The sequence below is a fragment of the Palaemon carinicauda genome, chromosome 42 (genome assembly GCF_036898095.1).
Source record: "Palaemon carinicauda isolate YSFRI2023 chromosome 42, ASM3689809v2, whole genome shotgun sequence".
In the NCBI taxonomy this organism is placed as follows: Eukaryota; Metazoa; Arthropoda; class Malacostraca; order Decapoda; family Palaemonidae; genus Palaemon; species Palaemon carinicauda.
The window spans coordinates 9,077,735-9,094,745 of record NC_090766.1 but is presented as its reverse complement, the minus strand read 5'-3'; positions in this window follow the sequence as shown (position 1 = coordinate 9,094,745).

Here is a 17,011-nt window from a genome sequence, read left to right as displayed (position 1 = left end):
AACTACAGAAATAATCTCCACTACAACTCCTACTTCATCTACAGACACTTCCATAACTACTTCAACTGGCACTACTTCAACAACAGGAATTAGCTCCACTGAAGGAACAACAACCCCAACACCTTCTACTACAAATAATAGTACTTCCACATCAGGAACTACCTCAACTTCTGGTAGCACCACTGAAACTGGAACTACTTCAACTACAGAAATAATCTCCACTACAACTCCTACTTCATCTACAGGCACTTCCATAACTACTTCAACTGGCACTACTTCAACAACAAGAATTAGCTCCACTGAAGGAACAACAACCCCAACACCTTCTACTACAAATAAAAGTAGTACTTCCACAACAGGAACTACCAAAACTTCTGGTAGCACCACTGAAACTGGAACTACTTCAACTAGAGAAATAATCTCCACTACAACTCCTGCTTCATCTACAGGCACTTCCATAACTACTTCAACAACAGGAATTAGCTCCCCTGAAGGAACAACAACCACAACACCTTCTACTACAAATAAAAGCAGTACTTCCACAACAAGAACTACCTCAACTTCTGGTAGCACCACTGAAACTGGAACTACTTCAACTACAGAAATAATCTCAACTACAACTCCTACTTCATCTACAGGCACTTCCATAACTACTTCAACTGGCACTACTTCAACAACAGGAATTAGCTCCACTGAAGAACAACAACCCCAACACTTCTACTACAAATAAAAGTAGTACTTCCAAAACAGGAACTACCTCAACTTCTGGTAGCACCACTGAAACTGGAACTACTTCGACTACAGAAATAATCTCCACTACAACTCCTACTTCATCTACAGGCACTTCCATAACTACTTCAACTGGCACTACTTCAACAACAGGAAGTAGCTCCACTGAAGGAACAACAACCCCAACACCTTCTACTACTAATAAAAGTAGTACTTCCACAACAGGCACTACCAAAACTTCTGGTAGCACCACTGAAACTGGAACTACTTCCACTACAGAAATAATCTCCACTACAACTCCTTCTTCATCTACAGGCACTTCCATAACTCCTTCAACTGGCACTACTTCAACAACAGGAATTAGCTCCACTGAAGGAACAACAACCCCAACACCTTCTACTACAAATAAAAGTAGTACTTCCACAACAGGAACTACCTCAACTTCTGGTAGCACCACTGAAACTGGATATACTTCAACTACAGAAATAATCTCCACTACAACTCCTACTTCATCTACAGGCACTTCCATAACTACTTCAACTGGCACTACTTCAACAACAGGAATTAGCTCCACTGAAGGAACAACAACCCCAACACCTTCTACTACAAATAAAAGTAGTACTTCCACAACAGGCACTACCAAAACTTCTGGTAGCACCACTGAAACTGGAACTACTTCCACTACAGAAATAATCTCCAATACAACTCCTACTTCAACTATAGGCACTTCCATAACTACTTCAACTGGCACTACTTCAACAACAGGAATTAGCTCCACTGAAGGAACAACAACCCCAACATCTTCTACTACAAATAAAAGTAGTACTTCCACAACAGGAACTACCTCAACTTCTGGTAGCACCACTGAAACTGGAACTACTTCCACTACAGAAATAATCTCCACTACAACTCCTACTTCATCTACAGGCACTTCCATAACTACTTCAACTGGCACTACTTCAACAACAGGAATTAGCTCCACTGAAGAAACAACAACCCCAACATCTACTACAAATAAAAGTAGTACTTCCACAACAGGAACTACCTCAACTTCTGGTAGCACCACTGAAACTGGATATACTTCAACTACAGAAATAATCTCCACTACAACTCCTACTTCATCTACAGGCACTTCCATAACTACTTCAACTGGTACTACTTCAACAACAGGAATTATCTCCACTAAAGGAACAACCCCAACACCTTCTACTACTAATAAAAGTAGTACTTCCACAACAGGAACTACCTCAACTTCTGGTAGCACCACTGACACAGGAACTACTTCATCTACAGAAATAATCTCCACTACAACTACTTCATCTACAGGCACTTCCATAACTACTTCAACTGGCATTACTTCAACAACAGGAATTAGCTCCACTAAAGGAACAACAACCCCAACACCTTCTACTACAAATAAAAGTAGTACTTCCACAACAAGCACTACCAAAATTTCTGGTAGCACCACTGAAACTGGAACTACTTCCACTACAGAAATAATCTCCACTACAACTCCTACTTCATCTACAGGCACTTCCATAACTACTTCAACTGGCACTACTTCAACAACAGGAATTAGCTCCACTGAAGGAACAACAACCCCAACACCTTCTACTACAAATAAAAGTAGTACTTCCACAACAGGAACTACCTCAAATTCTGGTAGCACCACTGAAACTGGAACTACTTCCACTACAGAAATAATCTCCACTACAACTCCTACTTCATCTACAGGCACTTCCATAACTACTTCAACTGGCACTACTTCAACAACAGGAATTAGCTCCACTGAAGGAACAACAACCCCAACATCTTCTACTACAAATAAAAGTAGTACTTCCACAACAGGAACTACCTCAACTTCTGGTAGCACCACTGAAACTGGAACTACTTCCACTACAGAAATAATCTCCACTACAACTCCTACTTCATCTACAGGCACTTCCATAACTACTTCAACTGGCACTACTTCAACAACAGGAATTAGCTCCACTGAAGGAACAACAACCCCAACATCTACTACAAATAAAAGTAGTACTTCCACAACAGGAACTACCTCAACTTCTGGTAGCACCACTGAAACTGGAATACTTCAACTACAGAAATAATCTCCACTACAACTCCTACTTCATCTACAGGCACTTCCATAACTACTTCAACTGGCACTACTTCAACAACAGAATTAGCTCCACTGAAGGAACAACAACCCCAACACCTTCTACTACAAATAAAAGTAGTACTTCCACAACAAGCACTACCAAAACATCTGGTAGCACCACTGAAACTGGAACTACTTCCACTAAACAAATAATCTCCACTACAACTCCTACTTCATCTACAGGCACTTCCATAACTACTTCAACTGGCATTACTTCAACAACAGGAATTAGCTCCACTAAAGGAACAACAACTCCAACACCTTCTACTACAAATAAAAGTAGTACTTCCACAACAAGCACTACCAAAACTTCTGGTAGCACCACTGAAACTGGAACTACTTCAACTACAGAAATAATCTCCACTACAACTCCTACTTCATCTACAGGCACTTCCATAACTACTTCAACTGGCACTACTTCAACAACAGGAATTAGCTCCACTGAAGGAACAACAACCCCAACACCTTCTACTACAAATAAAAGTAGTACTTCCACAACAGGAACTACCAAAACTTCTGGTAGCACCACTGAAACTGGAACTACTTCAACTACAGAAATAATCTCCACTACAACTCCTACTTCATCTACAGGCACTTCCCTACTTAACTACTTCAACAACAGGAATTAGCTCCACTGAAGGAACAACAACCACAACACCTTCTACTACAAATAAAAGTAGTACTTCCACAACAGGAACTACCTCAACTTCTGGTAGCACCACTGAAACTGGAACTACTTCAACTACAGAAATAATCTCAACTACAACTCCTACTTCATCTACAGGCACTTCCATAACTACTTCAACTGGCACTACTTCAACAACAGGAATTAGCTCCACTGAAGAACAACAACCCCAACACTTCTACTACAAATAAAAGTAGTACTTCCACAACAGGAACTACCTCAACTTCTGGTAGCACCACTGAAACTGGAACTACTTCACTACAGAAATAATCTCCACTACAACTAATTCATCTACAGGCACTTCCATAACTACTTCAACTGGCACTACTTCAACAACAGGAATTAGCTCCACTGAAAGGAACAACAACCCCAACACCTTCTACTACAAATAAAAGTAGTACTTCCACAACAGGCACTACCAAAACTTCTGGTAGCACCACTGAAACTGGATCTACTTCAACTACAGAAATAATCTCCACTACAACTCCTACTTCATCTACAGGCACTTCCATAACTACTTCAACTGGCACTACTTCAACAACAGGAAGTAGCTCCACTGAAGGAACAACAACCCCAACACCTTCTACTACTAATAAAAGTAGTACTTCCACAACAGGCACTACCAAAACTTCTGGTAGCACCACTGAAACTGGAACTACTTCCACTACAGAAATAATCTCCACTACAACTCCTTCTTCATCTACAGGCACTTCCATAACTCCTTCAACTGGCACTACTTCAACAACAGGAATTAGCTCCACTGAAGGAACAACAACCCCAACACCTTCTACTACAAATAAAAGTAGTACTTCCACAACAGGAACTACCTCAACTTCTGGTAGCACCACTGAAACTGGAACTACTTCCACTACAGAAATAATCTCCACTACAACTCCTACTTCATCTACAGGCACTTCCATAACTACTTCAACTGGCACTACTTCAACAACAGGAATTAGCTCCACTGAAGGAACAACAACCCCAACATCTTCTACTACAAATAAAAGTAGTACTTCCACAACAGGAACTACCTCAACTTCTGGTAGCACCACTGAAACTGGAACTACTTCATCTACAGAAATAATCTCCACTACAACTCCTACTTCATCTACAGGCACTTCCATAACTACTTCAACTGGCACTACTTCAACAACAGGAATTAGCTCCACTGAAGGAACAACAACCCCAACACCTTCTACTACAAATAAAAGTAGTACTTCCACAACAGTAACTACCTCAACTTCTGGTAGCACCACTGAAACTGGATATACTTCAACTACAGAAATAATCTCCACTACAACTCCTACTTCATCTACAGGCACTTCCATAACTACTTCAACTGGCACTACTTCAACAACAGGAATTAGCTCCACTGAAGGAACAACAACCCCAACACCTTCTACTACAAATAAAAGTAGTACTTCCACAACAAGCACTACCAAAACTTCTGGTAGCACCACTGAAACTGGAACTACTTCCACTACACAAATAATCTCCACTACAACTCCTACTTCATCTACAGGCACTTCCATAACTACTTCAACTGGTACTACTTCAACAACAGGAATTATCTCCACTAAAGGAACAACCCCAACACCTTCTACTACTAATAAAAGTAGTACTTCCACAACAGGAACTACCTCAACTTCTGGTAGCACCACTGACACAGGAACTACTTCATCTACAGAAATAATCTCCACTACAACTACTTCATCTACAGGCACTTCCATAACTACTTCAACTGGCATTACTTCAACAACAGGAATTAGCTCCACTAAAGGAACAACAACCCCAACACCTTCTACTACAAATAAAAGTAGTACTTCCACAACAAGCACTACCAAAACTTCTGGTAGCACCACTGAAACTGGAACTACTTCAACTACAGAAATAATCTCCACTACAACTCCTACTTCATCTACAGGCACTTCCATAACTACTTCAACTGGCACTACTTCAACAACAGGAATTAGCTCCACTGAAGGAACAACAACCCCAACACCTTCTACTACAAATAAAAGTAGTACTTCCACAACAGGAACTACCTCAACTTCTGGTAGCACCACTGAAACTGGAACTACTTCCACTACAGAAATAATCTCCACTACAACTCCTACTTCATCTACAGGCACTTCCATAACTACTTCAACTGGCACTACTTCAACAACAGGAATTAGCTCCACTGAAGGAACAACAACCCCAACACCTTCTACTACAAATAAAAGTAGTACTTCCACAACAGGAACTACCTCAACTTCTGGTAGCACCACTGAAACTGGAAAGTACTTCACTACAGAAATAATCTCCACTACAACTCCTACTTCATCTACAGGCACTTCCATAACTACTTCAACTGGCACTACTTCAACAACAGGAATTAGCTCCACTGAAGGAACAACAACCCCAACACCTTCTACTACAAATAAAAGTAGTACTTCCACAACAGGAACTACCTCAACTTCTGGTAGCACCACTGAAACTGGAACTACTTCCACTACACAAATAATCTCCACTACAACTCCTACTTCATCTACAGGCACTTCCATAACTACTTCAACTGGTACTACTTCAACAACAGGAATTAGCTCCACTAAAGGAACAACCCCAACACCTTCTACTACAAATAAAAGTAGTACTTCCACAACAGGAACTACCTCAACTTCTGGTAGCACCACTGAACTGGAACTACTTCACTACAGAATAATCTCCACTACAACTCCTACTTCATCTACAGGCACTTCCATAACTACTTCAACTGGCATTACTTCAACAACAGGAATTAGCTCCACTGAAGGAACAACAACCCCAACACCTTCTACTACAAATAAAAGTAGTACTTCCACAACAAGAACTACCAAAACTTCTGGTAGCACCACTGAAACTGGAACTACTTCAACTACAGAAATAATCTCCACTACAACTCCTACTTCATCTACAGGCACTTCCATAACTACTTCAACTGGCACTACTTCAACAACAGGAATTAGCTCCACTGAAGGAACAACAACCCCAACACCTTCTACTACAAATAAAAGTAGTACTTCCACAACAGGAACTACCTCAACTTCTGGTAACACCACTGAAACTGGAAGTACTTCAACTACAGAAATAATCTCCACTACAACTCCTACTTCATCTACAGACACTTCCATAACTACTTCAACTGGCACTACTTCAACAACAGGAATTAGCTCCACTGAAGGAACAACAACCCCAACACCTTCTACTACAAATAAAAGTAGTACTTCCACAACAGGAACTACCTCAACTTCTGGTAGCACCACTGAAACTGGAACTACTTCCACTACAGAAATAATCTCCACTACAACTCCTACTTCATCTACAGGCACTTCCATAACTACTTCAACTGGCACTACTTCAACAACAGGAATTAGCTCCACTGAAGGAACAACAACCCCAACACCTTCTACTACAAATAAAAGTAGTACTTCCACAACAGGAACTACCTCAACTTCTGGTAGCACCACTGAAACTGGAACTACTTCCACTACAGAAATAATCTCCACTACAACTCCTACTTCATCTACAGGCACTTCCATAACTACTTCAACTGGCACTACTTCAACAACAGGAATTAGCTCCACTGAAGGAACAACAACCACAACACCTTCTACTACAAATAAAAGTAGTACTTCCACAACAGGAACTACCTCAACTTCTGGTAGCACCACTGAAACTGGAACTACTTCAACTACAGAAATAATCTCAACTACAACTCCTACTTCATCTACAGGCACTTCCATAACTACTTCAACTGGCACTACTTCAACAACAGGAATTAGCTCCACTGAAGGAACAACAACCCCAACATCTTCTACTACAAATAAAAGTAGTACTTCCACAACAGGAACTACCTCAACTTCTGGTAGCACCACTGAAACTGGAACTACTTCCACTACAGAAATAATCTCCACTACAACTCCTACTTCATCTACAGGCACTTCCATAACTACTTCAACTGGCACTACTTCAACAACAGGAATTAGCTCCACTAAAGGAACAACAACCCCAACACCTTCTACTACAAATAAAAGTAGTACTTCCACAACAGGAACTACTCAACTTCTGGTAGCACCACTGAAACTGGAACTACTTCAACTACAGAAATAATCTCCACTACAACTCCTACTTCATCTACAGGCACTTCCATAACTACTTCAACTGGCACTACTTCAACAACAGGAATTAGCTCCACTGAAGGAACAACAACCCCAACACCTTCTACTACATATAAAAGTAGTACTTCCACAATAGGAACTACTTCAACTTCTGGTAGCACCACTGAAACTGGAACTACTTCAACTACAGAAATAATCTCCACTACAACTCCTACTTCATCTACAGGCACTTCCATAACTACTTCAACTGGCACTACTTCAACAACAGGAATTAGCTCCACTGAAGAAACAACAACCCCAACACCTTCTACTACAAATAAAAGTAGTACTTCCAAAACAGGAACTACCTCAACTTCTGGTAGCACCACTGAAACTGGAACTACTTCAACTACAGAAATAATCTCCACTACAACTCCTACTTCATCTACAGGCACTTCCATAACTACTTCAACTGGCACTACTTCAACAACAGGAATTAGCTCCACTGAAGGAACAACAACCCCAACACATTCTACTACAAATAAAAGTAGTACTTCCACAACAGGAACTACCTCAACTTCTGGTAGCACCACTGAAACTGGAACTACTTCCACTACAGAAATAATCTCCACTACAACTCCTACTTCATCTACAGGCACTTCCATAACTACTTCAACTGGCACTACTTCAACAACAGGAATTAGCTCCACTGAAGGAACAACAACCCCAACACCTTCTACTACAAATAAAAGTAGTACTTCCACAACAGGAACTACCTCAAACTTCTGGTAGCACCACTGAAACTGGAATACTTCCACTACAGAAATAATCTCCACTACAACTCCTACTTCATCTACAGGCACTTCCATAACTACTTCAACTGGCACTACTTCAACAACAGGAAGTAGCTCCACTGAAGGAACAACAACCCCAACACCTTCTACTACAAATAAAAGTAGTACTTCCAAAACAAGAACTACCTCAACTTCTGGTAGCACCACTGAAACTGGAACTACTTCCACTACAGAAATAATCTCCACTACAACTCCTACTTCATCTACAGGCACTTCCATAACTACTTCAACTGGCACTACTTCAACAACAGGAATTAGCTCCACTGAAGGAACAACAACCCCAACACATTCTACTACAAATAAAAGTAGTACTTCCACAACAGGAACTACCTCAACTTCTGGTAGCACCACTGAAACTGGAACTACTTCCACTACAGAAATAATCTCCACTACAACTCCTACTTCATCTACAGGCACTTCCATAACTACTTCAACTGGCACTACTTCAACAACAGGAATTAGCTCCACTGAAGGAACAACAACCCCAACACCTTCTACTACAAATAAAAGTAGTACTTCCACAACAGGAACTACCTCAACTTCTGGTAGCACCACTGAAACTGGAACTACTTCAACTACAGAAATAATCTCCACTACAACTCCTACTTCATCTACAGGCACTTCCATAACTACTTCAACTGGCACTACTTCAACAACAGGAATTAGCTCCACTGAAGGAACAACAACCCCAACACCTTCTACTACAAATAAAAGTAGTACTTCCACAACAGGAACTACCTCAACTTCTGGTAGCACCACTGAAACTGGAACTACTTCAACTACAGAAATAATCTCCACTACAACTCCTACTTCATCTACAGGCACTTCCATAACTACTTCAACTGGCACTACTTCAACAACAGGAATTAGCTCCACTGAAGGAACAACAACCCCAACACCTTCTACTACAAATAAAGGTAGTACTTCCACAACAGGAACTACCTCAACTTCTGGTAGCACCACTGAAACTGGAACTACTTCCACTACAGAAATAATCTCCACTACAACTCCTACTTCATCTACAGGCACTTCCATAACTACTTCAACTGGCACTACTTCAACAACAGGAATTAGCTCCACTAAAGGAACAACAACCCCAAAACCTTCTACTACAAATAAAAGTAGTACTTCCACAACAGGAACTACCTCAACTTCTGGTAGCACCACTGAAACTGGAACTACTTCAACTACAGAAATAATCTCCACTACAACTCCTACTTCATCTACAGGCACTTCCATAACTACTTCAACTGGCACTACTTCAACAACAGGAATTAGCTCCACTGAAGGAACAACAACCCCAACACCTTCTACTACAAATAAAAGTAGTACTTCCACAATAGGAACTACCTCAACTTCTGGTAGCACCACTGAAACTGGAACTACTTCACTACAAAAATAATCTCCACTAAAACTCCTACTTCATCTACAGGCACTTCCATAACTACTTCAACTGGCACTACTTCAACAACAGGAATTAGCTCCACTGAAGGAACAACAACCCCAACACCTTCTACTACAAATAAAAGTAGTACTTCCAAAACAGGAACTACCTCAACTTCTGGTAGCACCACTGAAACTGGAACTACTTCCACTACAGAAATAATCTCCACTAAAACTCCTACTTCATCTACAGGCACTTCCATAACTTCTTCAACTGGCACTACTTCAACAACAGGAATTAACTCCACTGAAGAAACAACAACCCCAACACATTCTACTACAAATAAAAGTAGTACTTCCAAAACAGGAACTACCTCAACTTCTGGTAGCACCACTGAAACTGGAACTACTTCCACTACAGAAATAATCTCCACTACAACTCCTACTTCATCTACAGGCACTTCCATAACTACTTCAACTGGCACTACTTCAACAACAGGAATTAGCTCCACTGAAGGAACAACAACCCCAACACCTTCTACTACAAATAAAAGTAGTACTTCCAAAACAGGAACTACCTCAACTTCTGGTAGCACCACTGAAACTGGAAATACTTCCACTACAGAAATAATCTCCACTACAACTCCTACTTCATCTACAGGCACTTCCATAACTACTTCAACTGGCACTACTTCAACAACAGGAATTAGCTCCACTGAAGAAACAACAACCCCAACACATTCTACTACAAATAAAAGTAGTACTTCCAAAACAGGAACTACCTCAACTTCTGGTAGCACCACTGAAACTGGAACTACTTCCACTACAGAAATAATCTCAACTACAACTCCTACTTCATCTACAGGCACTTCCATAACTACTTCAACTGGCACTACTTCAACAACAGGAATTAGCTCCACTGAAGGAAAAACAACCCCAACACCTTCTACTACAAATAAAAGTAGTACTTCCACAACAGGAACTACCTCAACTTCTGGTAGCACCACTGAAACTGGAACTACTTCAACTACAGAAATAATATCCACTAAAACTCCTACTTCATCTACGGGCACTTCCATAACTACTTCAACTGGCACTACTTCAACAACAGGAATTAGCTCCACTGAAGGAACAACAACCCCAACACCTTCTACTACAAATAAAAGTAGTACTTCCAAAACAAGAACTACCTCAACTTCTGGTAGCACCACTGAAACTGGAACTACTTCCACTACAGAAATAATCTCCACTACAACTCCTACTTCATCTACAGGCACTTCCATAACTACTTCAACTGGCACTACTTCAACAACAGGAATTAGCTCCACTGAAGAAACAACAAACCCAACACATTCTACTACAAATAAAAGTAGTACTACCAAAACAGGAACTACCTCAACTTCTGGTAGCACCACTGAAACTGGAACTACTTCCACTACAGAAATAATCTCCACTACAACTCCTACTTCATCTACAGGCACTTCCATAACTACTTCAACTGGCACTACTTCAACAACAGGAATTAGCTCCACTGAAGGAACAACAACCCCAACACATTCTACTACAAATAAAAGTAGTACGTCCAAAACAGGAACTACCTCAACTTCTGGTAGCACCACTGAAACTGGAACTACTTCCACTACAGAAATAATCTCCACTACAACTACTTCATCTACAGGCACTTCCATAACTACTTCAACTGGCACTACTTCAACAACAGGAATTAGCTCCACTGAAGGAACAACAACCCCAAAACCTTCTACTACAAATAAAAGTAGTACTACCAAAACAGGAACTACCTCAACTTCTGGTAGCACAACTGAAACTGGAACTACTTCCACTACAGAAATAATCTCCACTACAACTCCTACTTCATCTACAGGCACTTCCATAACTACTTTAACTGGCACTACTTCAACAACAGGAATTAGCTCCACTGAAGAAACAACAACCCCAACACATTCTACTACAAATAAAAGTAGTACTTCCACAACAGGAACTACCTCAACTTCTGGTAGCACCACTGAAACTGGAACTACTTCCAATACACAAATAATCTCCACTACAACTCCTACTTCACCTACAGGCACTTCCATAACTACTTCAACTGGCACTACTTCAACAACAGGAATTAGCTCCACTGAAGGAACAACAACCCCAACATCTTCTACTACAAATAAAAGTAGTACTTCCACAACAGGAACTACCTCAACTTCTGGTAACACCACTGAAACTGGAAGTACTTCAACTACAGAAATAATCTCCACTACAACTCCTACTTCATCTACAGACACTTCCATAACTACTTCAACTGGCACTACTTCAACAACAGGAATTAACTCCACTGAAGGAACAACAACCACAACACCTTCTACTACAAATAAAAGTAGTACTTCCACATCAGGAACTATCTCAACTTCTGGTAGCACCACTGAAACTGGAACTACTTCAACTACAGAAATAATCTCCACTACAACTTCTACTTCATCTACAGGCACTTCCATAACTACTTCAACTGGCACTACTTCAACAACAGGAATTAGCTCCACTGAAGGAACAACAACCACAACACCTTCTACTACAAATAAAAGCAGTACTTCCACAACAGGAACTACCTCAACTTCTGGTAGCACCACTGAAACTGGAACTACTTCCACTACAGAAATAATCTCCACTACAACTCCTACTTCATCTACAGGCACTTCCATAACTACTTCAACCGGCACTACTTCAACAACAGGAATTAGCTCCACTGAAGGAACAACAACCACAACACCTTCTACTACAAATAAAAGCAGTACTTCCACAACAGGAACTACCTCAACTTCTGGTAGCACCACTGAAACTGGAACTACTTCAACTACAGAAATAATCTCAATTACAACTCCTACTTCATCTACAGGCACTTCCATAACTACTTCAACTGGCACTACTTCAACAACAGGAATTAGCTCCACTGAAGGAACAACAACCCCAACATCTACTACAAATAAAGGTAGTACTTCCACAACAGGAACTACCTCAACTTCTGGTAGCACCACTGAAACTGGAACTACTTCATCTACAGAAATAATCTCCACTACAACTCCTACTTCATCTACAGGCACTTCCATAACTACTTCAACTGGCACTACTTCAACAACAGGAATTAGCTCCACTAAAGGAACAACAACCCCAACACCTTCTACTACAAATAAAAGTAGTACTTCCACAACAGGAACTACTAAAACTTCTGGTAGCACCACTGAAACTGGAACTACTTCAACTACAGAAATAATCTCCACTACAACTCCTACTTCATCTACAGGCACTTCCATAACTACTTCAACTGGCACTATTTCAACAACAGGAAATAGCTCCACTGAAGGAACAACAACTCCAACATATTCTACTACATATAAAAGTAGTACTTCCACAATAGGAACTACCTCAACTTCTGGTAGCACCACTGAAACTGGAACTACTTCAACTACAGAAATAATATCCACTACAACTCCTACTTCATCTACGGGCACTTCCATAACTACTTCAACTGGCACTACTTCAACAACAGGAATTAGCTCCACTGAAGGAACAACAACCCCAACATCTTCTACTACAAATAAAAGTAGTACTTCCAAAACAAGAACTACCTCAACTTCTGGTAGCACCACTGAAACTGGAACTACTTCCACTACAGAAATAATCTCCACTAAAACTCCTACTTCATCTACAAGCACTTCCATAACTACTTCAACTGGCACTACTTCAACAACAGGAATTAGCTCCACTGAAGAAACCCCAACCCCAACACATTCTACTACAAATAAAAGTAGTACTTCCAAAACAGGAACTACCTCAACTTCTGGTAGCACCACTGAAACTGGAACTACTTCCACTACAGAAATAATCTCCACTACAACTACTTCATCTACAGGCAATTCCATAACTACTTCAACTGGCACTACTTCAACAACAGGAATTAGCTCCACTGAAGGAACAACAACCCCAAAACCTTCTACTACAAATAAAAGTAGCACTTCCAAAACAGGAACTACCTCAACTTCTGGTAGCACCACTGAAATTGGAACTACTTCCACTACAGAAATAATCTCCACTACAACTCCTACTTCATCTACAGGCACTTCCATAACTACTTCAACTGGCACTACTTCAACAACAGGAATTAGCTCCACTGAAGAAACAACAACCCCAACACATTCTACTACAAATAAAAGTAGTACTTCCAAAACAGGAACTACCACAACTTCTGGTAGCACCACTGAAACTGGAACTAATTCAACTACAGAAATAATCTCCACTACAACTCCTACTTTATCTAGAGGACCTTCCATAACTACTTCAACTGGCACTAGGTCAACAACAGGAATTAGCTCCACTGAAGGAACAACAACCCCAACACCTTCTACTACTAATAAAAGTAGTACTTCCACAACAGGAACTATCTCAACTTCTGGTAGCACCACTGAAACTGCAACTACTTCAACTACAGAAATAATCTCCACTACAACTCTTACTTCATCTACAGGCACTTCCATAACTACTTCAACTGGCATTACTTCAACAACAGGAATTAGCTCCAGTAAAGGAACAACAACCCCAACACCTTCTACTACAAATAAAAGTAGTACTTCCACAACAGGCACTACCAAAACTTCTGGTAGCACCACTGAAACTGGAACTACTTCCACTACAGAAATAATCTCCACTACAACTCCTACTTCATCTACAGGCACTTCCGTAACTACTTCAACTGGCACTACTTCAACAACAGGAATTAGCTCCACTGAAGGAACAACAACACAAACACCTTCTACTACAAATAAAAGTGGTACTTCCACAACAAGAACTACCTCAACTTCTGGTAGCACCACTGAAACTGGAACTACTTCCACTACAGAAATAATCTCCACTACAACTCCTACTTCATCTACAGGCACTTCCATAACTACTTCAACTGGCACTACTTCAACAACAGGAATTAGCTCCACTGAAGGAACAACAACCCCAACACCTACTACAAATAAAAGTAGTACTTCCACAACAGGAACTACCTCAACTTCTGGTAGCACCACTGAAACTGGAACTACTTCAACTACAGAAATAATCACCACTACAACTCCTACTTCATCTACAGGCACTTCCATAACTACTTCAACTGGTACTACTTCAACAACAGGAATTAGCTCCACTGAAGGAACAACAACCCCAACACCTTCTACTACAAATAAAAGTAGTACTTCCACAATGGGAACTACCTCAACTTCTGGTAGCACCACTGAAACTGGAACTACTTCCACTACAGAAATAATCTCCACTACAACTCCTACTTCATCTACAGGCACTTCCATAACTACTTCAACTGGTACTACTTCAACAACAGGAATTAGCTCCACTGAAGGAACAACAACCCCAACACCTTCTACTACAAATAAAAGTAGTACTTCCACAACAGGAACTACCAAAACTTCTGGTAGCACCACTGTAACTGGAACTACTTCAACTACAGAAATAATCTCCACTAAAACTCCTACTTCATCTACAGGCACTTCCATAACTACTTCAACTGGTACTACTTCAACAACAGGAATTAGCTCCACTGAAGGAACAACAACCCCAACACCTTCTACTACAAATAAAAGTAGTACTTCCACAACAGAAACTACCTCAACTTCTGGTAGCACCACTGAAACTGGAACTACTTCAACTACAGAAATAATCACCACTACAACTCCTACTTCATCTACAGGCACTTCCATATCTACTTCAACTGGTACTACTTCAACAACAGGAATTAGCTCCACTGAAGGAACAACAACCCCAACACCTTCTACTACAAATAAAAGTAGTACTTCCACAACAGGAACTACCAAAACTTCTGGTAGCACCACTGAAACTGGAACTACTTCCACTACAGAAATAATCTCCACTACAACTCCTACTTCATCTACAGGCACTTCCATAACTACTTCAACTGGCACTACTTCAACAACAGGAATTAGCTCCACTGAAGGAACAACAACCCCAACACCTTCTACTACAAATAAAAGTAGTACTTCCACAACAGGTACTACCTCAACTTCTGGTAGCACCACTGAAACTGGAACTACTTCAACTACAGAAATAATCACCACTACAACTCCTACTTCATCTACAGGCACTTCCATATCTACTTCAACTGGTACTACTTCAACAACAGGAATTAGCTCCACTGAAGGAACAACAACCCCAACTCCTTCTACTACAAATAAAAGTAGTACTTCCACAACAGGAACTACCAAAACTTCTGGTAGCACCACTGAAACTGGAACTACTTCCACTATAGAAATAATCTCCACTACAACTCCTACTTCATCTACAGGCACTTCCGTAACTACTTCAACTGGCACTACTTCAACAACAGGAATTAGCTCCACTGAAGGAACAACAACACCAACACCTTCTACTACAAATAAAAGTAGTACTTCCACAACAGGAACTACCTCAACTTCTGGTAGCACCACTGAAACTGGAACTACTTCCACTACAGAAATAATCTCCACTACAACTCCTACTTCATCTACAGGCACTTCCATAACTACTTCAACTGGCATTACTTCAACAACAGGAATTAGCTCCACTGAAGGAACAACAACCCCAACACCTACTGCAAATAAAAGTAGTACTTCCACAACAAGCACTACCTCAACTTCTGGTAGCACCACTGAAACTGGAACTATTTCAACTACAGAAATAATCACCACTACAACTCCTACTTCATCTACAGGCACTTCCATAACTACTTCAACTGGTACTACTTCAACAACAGGAATTAGCTCCACTGAAGGAACAACAACCCCAACACCTTCTACTACAAATAAAAGTAGTACTTCCACAACAGGAACTACCTCAACTTCTGGTAGCACCACTGAAACTGGAACTACTTCCACTACAGAAATAATCTCCACTACAATTCCTACTTCATCTACAGGCACTTCCATAACTACTTCAACTGGCACTACTTCAACAACAGGAATTAACTCCACTGAAGGAACAACAACCCCAACACCTTCTACTAAAAATAAAAGTAGTACTTCCACAACAG